This window comes from Oncorhynchus mykiss, chromosome 16, assembly GCF_013265735.2.
Source record: "Oncorhynchus mykiss isolate Arlee chromosome 16, USDA_OmykA_1.1, whole genome shotgun sequence".
In the NCBI taxonomy this organism is placed as follows: domain Eukaryota; kingdom Metazoa; phylum Chordata; class Actinopteri; order Salmoniformes; family Salmonidae; genus Oncorhynchus; species Oncorhynchus mykiss.
In genome coordinates this window covers 27,309,680-27,320,851 of record NC_048580.1, presented here as the reverse complement: position 1 = coordinate 27,320,851, position 11,172 = coordinate 27,309,680, and positions in this window count along the sequence as shown.

Genomic DNA, 11,172 nt, shown 5'->3' with positions numbered 1-11,172 from the left:
GAAACTCACACGCTGTGTATGTATCAAATCAAATTTGATTTGTCACATCCGCCAAATATAACCTTAGAGTGAAATGCTTACTTACAAGCCCTTAACCAACAATGCAGTTTTAAGAAAATCCCTAAAAAAAGTAAGAGATAAGAATAACGAATAATTAAAGAGAAGCAGTAAATAACAATATCAGGGCTATATACAGGGGGTATAGAGTCAATGTGTCAATGTTAGGGGGCATCGGTGTTGAGGTAATTATGTTCATGTAGGTAGAGTTATTAAAGTGGTAATGCATAGATAATAACAGAGAGTAGCAGCAGCGTAGGGGGGTGGGGGGCAATGCAAATTGTCTGGGTAGCCATTTGATTACCTGTTCAGGAGTCTTGTGGCTTGGGGGCAGAAGCTGTTTAGAAGCCTCTTGGACCTAGTCTTGGCGCTCTGGTACTGCTTGCCATGCGGTTGCAGAGAGAACAGTCTATGACTAGGCTGGCTGGAGTCTTTGACAATTTTTAGGGCCTTCCTCTGACAATGCCTAGTATAGAGGTCCTGGATGGCAGGAAGCTTGGCCCCGGTGATGTACTGAGCCGTGTGAGGTTCTGTGTTATACACTATAGCCCTTACCATATCATATGTGATGGAATATTATTTGCTGTTGGCTTGTGTGGGTATATGTGTTATGCAACATAGCTGACTTGAAACATTGTTAACAGTTTCAGGGCCATGGGCCTTTCTCGTGATGGAAAAATACAGAATAACATGAAGACAGGAACTGTGCAATGAGTTGGGGGGGGCACATTCAGAACGTAGTGTTGCGAGAACAAACAGTCTTTTGTTAGATAACAGGAGCCAGGTGCCTAATAACTGTATACTCTATACAACTACAACGACTGACCGCTGGAGCGCCCGGGGGCTGGGACCAGCTCTGCGCCAACAATCAACGATAGGCTGGGTGAGTCTAAACCACGCCCAGTCTCTACTCTGACAGGCCGGCTCGGAAGCAGGAACTACTTCTGTCAAGAGTATATTATAATATCTTTGTCAGGAACAAGTCAGTTCTCTGTTTGCCCTGTGAGGTGGGACAGAGAGCCCGTATTTACGAAAATTGCATTTACCACTTTTTGCTTAGCTAATAAAAAATACATAGCATACAATCGGTGACTCAGTGTCATAGTTATCCTGATAACAGATTCAAATTGACGCAACCCTAACAGCCGTACGCACTACCCTCTCTAGTGCCTTGCGGTCGAAGGCCGGGCAGTAGCCATACCAGGCAGTGATGCAACCCGTCGGCTGCTCTCGATGGTGCAGCTGTAAAACCTTTTGAGGATCTGAGGACCCATGCCAAATCTTTTTAGTCTCCTGAGGGGGAATAGATTTTGTTGTGCCCTCTTCACGACTGTCTTGATGTGCTTGGACCATGTTAGTTTGTTGATGATGTGGACGCCAAGGAGCTTGAAGCTCTCAACCTGCTCCACTACAGCCCCGTCGATGAGAATGGGGGGTGCTCCGTCCTCCTTTTCCTGTAGTCAACAACATCTCATTTGTCTTGATCACAATGAGGGAGAGGTTGTTGTCCTTGCACCACATGGTCAGGTCTCTGATCTCCTCCCTATAGGCTGTCTCATTGTTGTCGGTGATCACTGTTGTGTCATCAGTGAACTTAATGATGGTGTTGGAGTCATGTCTGGCTGTGTAGTAATGAGTGAACAGGGAGTACAGGAGGGGATTGCGCTCGCACCCCTGAGGGGCCCTTGTGTTGAGGATCAGCGTGGCGGATGTGTTGTTACCTACCCTTACCACCTAGGAGTGGCCCGTCAGGAAGTCCAGGATCCAGTTGCAGAGGGAGGTGTTTAGTCTGTGGCAAACCTCTTCAAGGTTAGGAGCGTTTGTCACAAATTAAGTGGTAAACTGTCACCAAATCACCCAAGAATGAGAGTTCTTTCGAACAGGACAGTACCTGTGTGTTTGTTTCTCCGTCCTGGTCCACCCGGGCCGTAGGCGAGGTCAAGGATAGCAGGGTTTGGTACACGAATCGGGTTCTCGGTAGTTCCAGGTCCAAACGCCAACAGGTGTAAGTCCAAAACAATCCAGCTCATACACGGTAAATCCAGCCAATCTCTATGGTCTCTTTCTCTATTGTTCATAGATCCTTCCAGCACTCTCTCTCCCTCTTCCTGGTTTTTCTTGACCCTTTATCTGTGGGTCGGCTCCACCTTCTGAGGGTTCCCCTTGCTTCTGGGACTTGTAGTTTTGGCGGTCGGTCATTTTGTGATCTGTAGTTCTGACAGTGGTGGCCATTTTACTGATCGGGCAGAGCCCGTTTATTAGTTCTGCTCTCACATATCTGCCATTTATCACTCCCCCTTCTTTGCCACAAGTCCCAGGGTCCTTAGCTTAGTGATGAGCTTAGAGGGCACTATGGTGTTGAACGCTGAGCTTTAGTCAATGAATAGCATTTTTACATAAGTGTTCCTTTTGTCCATGTGGGAAAGGGCAGTGTGGAGAGCAATAGTGATTGCATCATCTGTGGATCTGTTGGTGCGGTACGCAAATTGGAGTGGGTCTAGGGTTTCTGGGATAATGGTGTTGATGTCAGCCATGACCAGCCTTTCAAAGCATTTAATGGCTACAGATGTAGGTGCTACTGGTCGGTAGTCATTTAGGCAGGTTACCTTAGTGTTCTTGGACACAGGGACTATGGTGGTCTGCTTGAAACATGTTGGTATTACAGACTCCGACAGGGAGATGTTGAAAATGTCAGTGAAGACACATGCCAGTTGGTTAGCGCATGCTCGGAGTACAAGTCCTGGTAATCCGTCTGGCCCAGCGGCCTTGTGAATGTTGGACTGTTTAAAGGTCTTACACACATATGCTGCGGAGAGCGTGATCATGCAGTCGTCCGGAACAGCTGATCCTCTCATGCATGTTTCAGTGTTACTTGCCTCGAAGCGAGCTTAGAAGGTATTTAGCTCGTCTGGTAGGCTCGTGTAACTGAGCAGCTCTCGGCTGTGCTTCCCTTTGTAGTCTGTAATAGTTTGCAAGCCCTGACACATCCAACGAGCTTTGGAGCCGGTGTAGTACGATTCCATATTTATGCTTTGTCTGTTTGATGGTTCGTCGGAGGGCATAGCGGGATTTCTTATAAGCTTCCGGGTTAGAGTCCCACTCCTTGAAAGCGGCAGCTCTACCCTCTAGCTCAGTGCGAATGTTGCCTGTAATCCATGGCTTCTGGTTGGGGTTTGTATGTACAGTCACTGTGGGGACGACAATCTCGATGCACTTATTGATAAAGCCAGTGACTGATGTGGTGTACTCCTCAATGCCATCGGAAGAATCCCGGAATATGTTCTAGTCTGTGCTAGCAAAACAGTCCTGTAGTTTAGCATCTGCTTCTACTGACCACTTTTTTTATAGACCGAGTCACTGGTGCTTCCTGCTTTAATTTTTGCTTGTAAGCAGGAATCGGGAGGATAGAGTTATGGTCAAATTTGCTAAATGGAGCGCGAGGGAGAGCTTTGTAAGCATCTCTGTGTGTGGAAGGAAAGGTAGTCTAGAATGTTTTTCTCCCTCTGGTTGCACATTTAACATGCTGATCGACATTAGGTAAAACTGATTTCAGTTTGCCTGCATTAAACTCCCCAGCCACTAGGAGCGCCACCTCTGGATGAGCATTTTCCTGTTTGCTTATGGCGGAATACAGCTCATTGAGTGCGGTTTTAGTGCCAGCCTCGGTCTGTGGTGGTATGTAAGACAGCTACGAAAAATACATATGAAAACTCTCTAGGTAGATAGAGTATCTCATGAGAAGCTGTAGACCGCACTAACTCAGGCGAGCAAAACCTTGAGACTTCCTTAGATATCGTGCACCAGCTATTGTTTACAAATATGCATAAGCCCCCACCCCGTGTCTTACCAGAGGCAGCTGTCCTACCGATAGTGTATAACCCGCCAGCTGTATGTTCTTCATGTCGTCGTTCAGCCACGACTCGGTGAAACATTAGATATTACAGTTTTTTTTGTCCTGTTGGTAGGATATACATGCTTTCAGTTTGTTACGAAAAAACAAACAAAATTGCATGGTTGGTTAAGAGCCGATAAGTTAGGCTCTACACCGGATTATAGTGCTTCATTTAAATAATTTCTTTGGCCACTTTAGTTGTGATATAAACCTTATCAAAACATATAGGCCTATGCGCTAGGCTACATAAGGTGTGTGTCTATGATTTGAAAAAGTCGCAAAAAAAGCATGGACTATTTATTTCCTTAAACTGGGCATTATTCAGAAGTGATAATATATAATTCACAAGTGATAGGCTAATATTGTCACACATCACACTATTCTTGATTTAATCTTGTCTTTACATATACTAAATAATATGTGTGAAATTTGTTTTGATTGAGAATGGACCATTATCATGCACCTGTCTCTAAACAGGGGCAGTGGGAAAAAAATACATGTAATCTATGCACTTAAATAGCGAATGGAGGGTGCTTTTCCCGTGGTTCATTTTCATGTCAGTCAGGTAGGGTATACTCCTGTTGTAAAGATCAGCAATGCGCTTAATATTAGGAAAGTTGAGAAATAAATATAGTAGGCCTAGCCTATAGAAAGCTGATGGGATCCTCCTCTTTTTAATAGAGGCCATCATCTCTGTTTTCTCACGCAATTGCATAGCCTATAGAAATGTTGCACAACATGAGCTCATGGGCTCTAATGAAGTGTTTGACTAGATTTTTGATTACATTTGCATTAATGTCAGAGTGATTAGAGGGACAAGGGAGTGCTGAGTACCAGTGAGTTAGCAAGTTTGGTTGGCTGCTAATGACCAGCAGCAGCGCTTGGAGATGCCTAATTACCATGACTAAACGATCATGTGGAATTTGACTGCCATCATGAATCGTGGCCGCTGGTGTGACAGTAATATGGCCACGGTAACAGCCGTACCTAAGGCCCTCACAAAGTTCTAGAGATACACCATTGAGAGCATCCTGTCAGGCTGCATCACCACCTGGTATGGCAACTGCACCATCTGCAACTCAATATTAGGAATATGTTCTTCATATTTTCTACACTCAGTGTGTGTATAAATGTATATAGCTAGCTACCATTGCCACCTCCTCCCCTTCTGTGGGGTTTATCGGCGGCTGGCATCCAACGTTATTGTGAATTTAACGCCACCTACTGTACTGGAGCGATCCCGTCTCCCGCCTGTACTAGCTTAAAAATGTACCAACAGTAGTATAAAAAGGGCTTTCTGCAGATGCAGGAATGCCCACACGCAGGCCGCAATTGCACCCTTCTCACCTAAACAGGAAACTGCATCATCACGTAGCCGAAATCAACAAAGCTAGCTTTTATGCTTGCTAGCTATGTCATTGTACTCAATGTAGCAGCATGATCAACTAGTGCTAGCAATTCAGTGAACAACTATCCCAGAATGTGAATATTTAACACGAATAATAAACAAGTAAATAAGTAACAGAATTGATCAGAATTGATTTTCTCAGTACCTGTTAGTGAATTAAGCTGACACCGACAGAATAATTTTATGTGGGGTCCTCTCGCAAATTGCTTGTCTGCTGCTTCATCGTTGTGGACGCATGACAGGTAAGTTTCATGCATTGTACAGAGGCTGAAACAAAAACGAATAATGAAAATATGAAACGATTTTGCTTACTGCTGAAGAATGATAAATAGCCAAAATAGTGGTGTTTCAATGTGAAGCTAATATTGCATTGCAATAGGACTGCTAGTGTTTCATTTCCAATGAGCAGGCTTGCATTGTGATAAATTCAGACAACTATAACACCCATGCATATTATTAAATGACACTGATGTTCAAGATAGCTTGATTTTATATTCACCTTATGCATTGATAACTAATATTGATAGACAAAATTATGCAATACAACTAGATTAGAAGAATACTTCATCCTAATGTAAGCTAAATGCATTGGATACAAAACAGACACTGGCATATTATAAAGGAGAACATGTCCTATTTAATTATTGTATATTCATGCATATCAAACAGGAATATACACTGAACAAAAATGCAACATTTAAAGTGTTGGTCCCATGTTTCATGAGCTGAAATAAAAGATCCCAAAAATGTTCCATATGCACAAAAAGCTTATTTTTGTACAATTTGTGCAGAAATGTTTTTACAGCCCTGTCAGTGAGCTTTCCTCCTTTGCGAAGCTATTGCATCCACCTGGCAGGTGTGCCATGTAAAGAAGCTAATTAAACAGCATGATCATTACACAGGTGCACCTTGCAATAAAAGGCCACTCTAAAATGTGTTGTTTTGTCACACAACACAATGTCACAGATGTCTCAAGTTTTGAGGGAGTGTGCAATTCTCTGTTGCCAGTGAATTGAAAGTCAATTACACTACCATAACCTGCCTCTAACGTTGTTTTAGGGAATTTGGCAGTACGTCCAACCGGCCTTAGAACCCCAGATCACGTGTAACCACGCAAGCCCAGGACCTCCACATCTAGTTTCTTCACCAGCGGGATCATCTGAGACCATCCACCGGACAGCTGATGAAACTCTAGTTTTGCACTAACTGTCAGAAACTGTCTCAGGGAAGCTCATCTGCATGCTCGTCGTCCTCACCAGGTCTCGACCTGACGTAACTGACTTCAGTGGGCATATGCTCACCGTCAATGGCCACTGGCACGCTGGAGAAGTGTGCTTTTCATGGATGAATCCTGGTTTCAACTGTAACGGGCAGATTGCAGACAACGTGTATGGCGTTGTGTTGGCGAGCGGTTTGCTGAGATCAACATTGTGAACAGAGTGCCCCATGGTGACGGTGAGGTTATGGTATGGACAGGCATAAGCTACGGACAACGAATACAATAGCATTTTATCAAGATCCCGAGGCCCATTGTCGCGCCATTCATCTGCCGCCATCACCTCATGTTTCAGCATGATAATGCACAGCACCATGTACACAATTTCTGGAAGCTGTCCCAGTTCTTCCATGGCCTGCATATTTACCAGACATGTCACCCATTGAGCATATTTGAGATGCTCTGAATCGACAGCATGTTCCAGTTCCCGCCAATATCCAGTAGGACAACATTCCACATGCCACAATCAACAGCCTGGTCAACTCTATGCAAAGGAGATGTCGTGCTGCATGAGGCAAATGGTGGTCACAACAGATACTGATACAGTTTTCTGATCCACGGCCCTACCTTTTTATTTTTAAGGTATTTCCAATTATGTGAAATCCATAGATTAGGGCCTAATGAATTCATTTAAATTGACCGATTTCCTTTATATGAACTCTAACTCAGTAAAATCTTTGAAATGTTCCTTTTCTATTTGTGTTCAGTGTGTATTCAATTAAATGAATACACCATTGTTATATTATTAATGCCTTTCTCTCTCCTTGCAGGGGATAAGACAGATGAACTGCAGCTCCTTGGGGAGACATCAACACGTATCTTTTTTAATACATACTAACCCTTTAATTGGTTTTCCTGTATCTGAGCATGAATCCTTATAACCAATCATTGTACAAAATAAGTAACGTTTCAAGTTATTTTTGTAGTATGTACAAGATACACATGGTGCAGCAAAATTTGATACTTGCAGGTTCCTTCTCGACAATTATGAGAATACAATTAAAAAGTAAATGGAATTACAATAGAATAAACATTTTAGCATCCTCAAGTGAGGGACATCAAGGAGATTAAAATTCAAAAGCTTGTTCAGTACATGAGGGTAATTTGGTCATGATCGCCACAGATTTTTTATTCACAGGACAGGAGTTTACAGGTTCTTGTTCCAGCCTTTCACTAACACCCCATTCAAATAATTGTGGTCTAAATTGTAGACAAGGGATAGTTGAACATGGTGTTAGTGCAGGGCAGGAATAAACACTTGCGCAACGTGCAGTGCCTGGGGAAGAAATCACCCACGTCTGTATTTTAAAATGAGCTTCATATGTTACAATGAGCTGCCAATTCTGCATGATAGAGAATAAATGTGTGGATCCACTTCCAACATAGTGATGTGGCACACTGCTAAATAAACTCCTGACTAAACTCCCAAGTTCTTTACATGTCTGGGTGATTGGGTGGGATGTGCTTCAACCTGAGGAGAACAGAGCATAAACATAAGGCCAAGGGAGGAGAAGTTACCTTCACTGCTCACATTTCAGTGCTGGTTTAAGTTGCTGAGAACCACAACAACCTTTATTAATGTGCAATGGTTTTGTAAACAGTTTCATATGCATAAGCTTGATCAAGTTGTCACTGATTTATTGAAAATGAAAGTCATTTGTTGAATATTTTAACATAATTTGGTGAATAAATCAATGTAATACTTACATTTGACAAAGTTATTCATTATTCCTCTGTGTAATATTTGTCAGGACTTCTAGAAGTAGTGGGTGGAGGAGTCAGGCGCAGGGAGCAGGGTAGTTAGATACGTGGCTATATTTATTCCCAAAGCAACAGAGTATCGGTCAACGCCACACACACAGGCGCTAAAAGACCCAGTCCAAAACAAACAGGACGAAGCGGTTCGGGAAATAAAAATCACACATACCAATAACAGAAAAACAAGCCAGCACAAAAGCCGGCAGGCCTACCGGGTTTAAATAGCCCAAAACAAGAAACAGGTGCAACTAATCAGACAACACTAAATGAAACAGAAAAGGGGATCGGTGGCAGCTAGTAGGCCGGCGTTCGCTCAAACAGGAAGGGGTACCATCTTCGGCGGGATTCGTGACAGTAACCCCCCCCCGACGCACGGCTCCCACAGCGCCCCGACACCGGCCTCGAGGGCGGAGTGGAGGCGTTGGAAGTCCTTCAGGAGGGAAGGATCCAAAATGTCCCCCACCGGTACCCAGCACCTCTCCTCCGGACCATACCCCTCCCAGTCCACGAGGTACTGCAGACCCCTCACCCGGCGTCCCGAGTCCAGAATAGCTCGTACCGTGTACGCCGGGGACCCCTCAATGTCCAGAGGGGGTGGAGGGACCTCCAGCACCTCACCTTCTTTTAGGGGACCAGCTACCACCGGCCTGAGGAGAGACACATGAAACCAGGGGTTAATGCGATAGTAAGAGGGAAGGTGTAATCTATAACACACCTTGTTTATCCTCCTCAGGACTTTAAATGACCCCACACACTGCGGCCCCAGCTTCCCGGCAGGGCAGGCGGAGGGGCAGGTTTTGGGTCGAGAGCCAGACGCTGTCCCCTGGTGCGAACACAGGGGCCTCACTGCGGTGGCGGTCAGCGCTCTTCTTCTGCCCACCGGCCTGCTTGAGAGCATCCTGGACTGCCCTCCAGGTCTCCCTAGAGCGCTGTACCCACTCCTCCACCGGCAGGAGCTTCGGTCTGACTCTGATGCCACAGAGCCAGGACCGGCTGGTAGCCCAGCACGCATTCCGTCACTCCTCCACAAACATGTTGCCATTCCAATAAATTGCAGGCTTCTCTGACTGGCTATTCACAATCCCCTCATTTCCTGGAAACCGGGGGCTCTTCAGGGGTGGTCAGAGGAGTGTTCAGGTAGGTGTATAGGAGTTTCCATCGGTGCCACGTCGGTGGAGAGTCCAGACCAGGTTTCCACTGTGCGCATTCCCCCAGAATATGCCGATTTGGCTATCGCTTTTTGTATTTAAAAAAAGGCGACCAAATTACCACCCCATCGACGGGGGAATTGTGTGATAAACCTCCAGGAGAATGCTGCACTTCCCAGGAGTCACGTGTACCCATTGTCACAGGAGGAGACGTTGGCTATGGAGACATATGTCACGGAATCTCTGAGACGGGTACATTCGGCCCTCCACGTCACCCGTCTCCTCGAGTTTCTTTTTTTGTGAAAAAAAGGAGGGAGGACTGCGTCCGTGCATTGATTATCAAGGTCTAAATTCGAACACAGTGAGATTTAGTTATCCGCCACCTCTCATCGCTACGGTGGTGGAATCATTCCACGGAGAGCGTTTTTTCACGAAACTGGACCAAAGGAGCGCGTTTAATCTGGTGCGTATTCGGGATGGAGACGAGTGGAAAACCGCGTTCAGTACACATCAGGCCACTATGAGTACCTCGTCATGCCGTATGGGTTAAAGAATGCTCCAGCCGTCTTTCAAACCTTTGTAGATGAGATTCTCAGGGACCTGCACAGGCAGGGTGTGGTGGTATACATGGATGACATCCTGATCTATTCTGCCACACGCGATGCGCATGTCTACCTGGTGCGCAAGGTACTTGGGCGACTGCTGGAACATGACCTATACGTCAAGGCTGAGACATGTGTGTTCTACAAACGAGCCGTTTCCTTCTTGGGTTATCGCATTTCCACCTCGGGGGTGGTGATGGAGTGTGACCGCATTAACGCCGTGTGTATTTGGCCGACTCCGACCACGGTAAAGGAGGTGCAGCGGTTTTTAGGGTTTGTCAATTACTACCGGATGTTTATCCAGGGTTTTGGGCAAGTGGCAGCTCCTATTACCTCACTGCTGAAGTGGGGGCCGGTGCGTTTACAATGGTCGGCCGAGGCGGACGGAGCTTTCAAGCGGTTGAAGGCGCTGTTTACTTACGCGCCCGTGTTAGCGCATCCGGACCCCTCGTTAGCGTTCATAGTGGATGTGTCCGAGGCTGGGGTTGGAGCGGTGCTGTCACAGCGCTCGGGCACGCCACCGAAGCTCCGCCCCTGCGCTTTCTGGCTGTTGGTGTGCTGTCACTTCTGTATAAGAAGGGGGAATCAACAGACCTTGGCAACTGGCGGCCGTTGACCATGCTGTGCGTAGATTACAAGCTACTTGCAAAGGTTTTAGCAGACCGGTTGCGCACAGCCCTTCCCTACGTCGCCCATGAGGATCAGACGTGCGGGGTAGAGGGCCGCTCTATTAGATGGAACCTACAGTTAATCAGGGACTCCGTCGCTTGGGTTGAAGATAGAGGCCTGCCTTTAATGGTAGCAGCGCTAGATCAGGCGAAAGCCTTTGATCGGTGAATAGATATTTTCTATCCAGAGTGTTAGGTCGATTAGGATTTGGGGAGAAGTTCATAGGATGGATCCGTACATTATATGTCGGAGCGGGGTGCCGAGTTAGTGTAAATAGTCACTTGGGTGACGTTTTTGACCTCTCGTCTGGGGTCAGGCAGGGGTGCCCACTCTCGGCTCTCCTTTTCGTTCTGTACATGGAG